This window comes from Octopus bimaculoides, chromosome 25 (genome assembly GCF_001194135.2).
Source record: "Octopus bimaculoides isolate UCB-OBI-ISO-001 chromosome 25, ASM119413v2, whole genome shotgun sequence".
Taxonomy (NCBI): Eukaryota; Metazoa; Mollusca; class Cephalopoda; order Octopoda; family Octopodidae; genus Octopus; species Octopus bimaculoides.
In genome coordinates, this window is record NC_069005.1 from 12,840,893 (window position 1) to 12,842,077 (window position 1,185).

The window sequence follows — 1,185 nt, forward strand, 5'->3', positions numbered from 1 at the left end:
TTATCGATCCCTATTGCGGAACCGCTAACGTATAGGAACGTAAGCATATCAACAGCGGTTGTCAAGCAGCGGTCGGGGACAAATACACACACAAAACACACATATACATACATACATACATACATACATACATACATACATATATATATATGTGTGTGTGTGTGTGTGTGCGTGTGTGTTAGGATTGGCTTTTCCAACGCAAAAAATCTCTTACAAATTATCTCCTCACATAATATTAGTCTGTTAAATAAGAATACTAACATTAGTTTAGCTAATACCAACCATCCCCCTAGAAATATTAATAACAAGGTTATTGTCTCTGAAGTCAATTCCAACAGAATTAAATTTATGCCTAGTAATTCTAAGATTAGAAACTCTATATACCAGTGTAAAATTACTTCAGGTACCGATGTCTTTTTTTATGTAGGTAGTTCTTCTTCTCAGTTATCTAAAAGAATTTCTAATCATTACTCTACATTTAGGGATAGTAATAAACGTAACAGTGCATGGCTTAGTAAATTTATTTGGAATCTAAAAAACCATAATAAACAATTTAATTTAGATTGGTTGATTCTCTCCATTTCGTTTCCATATGATAAAGGCAAGGGATTTTATCGTCTCTGTAATTGTGAGCTATTTTTTATTCTTTTTTTAATCCCCTTGTAAACACGTTTATAGAGCGTGCTTATTGATACAAACATTGGCAGAAACATACTTTTATTTCATATAAGTGATATCTACCATTATATATAATATGGACATTGTTTTTTTTTTCTTACATTTCACTTCCACTAGATATATCTTTTCCAAGACTTTAGGGTTTTATTTAATTTGCATATCGTTCTATACCTCTCATTTATCTGGTTTCTAATTTTTTTTCTTTCCTTTACCCCCCCCCTCTTTCTACAGGCTACCTTTCACGTTATATCCTCTAACGTTTTTTTAAAATGACTTAATACCGTTCAGTTCATCAAAATACATATCCATCATATTCTGTTAAAATGTCTTATTGACGAGTTTGTTTTATTTCTTCATTACCCTGAAGAGAAGATTACATTGTTTTACACCATTTTATTCCTTTGGAATAATACCAATGTCTTCAAAACATGTGTCGGAAGTAAAAGAATTTGAATAACACCTGCGTTTAACTCCATGTATATATATATACACACACACACATATATA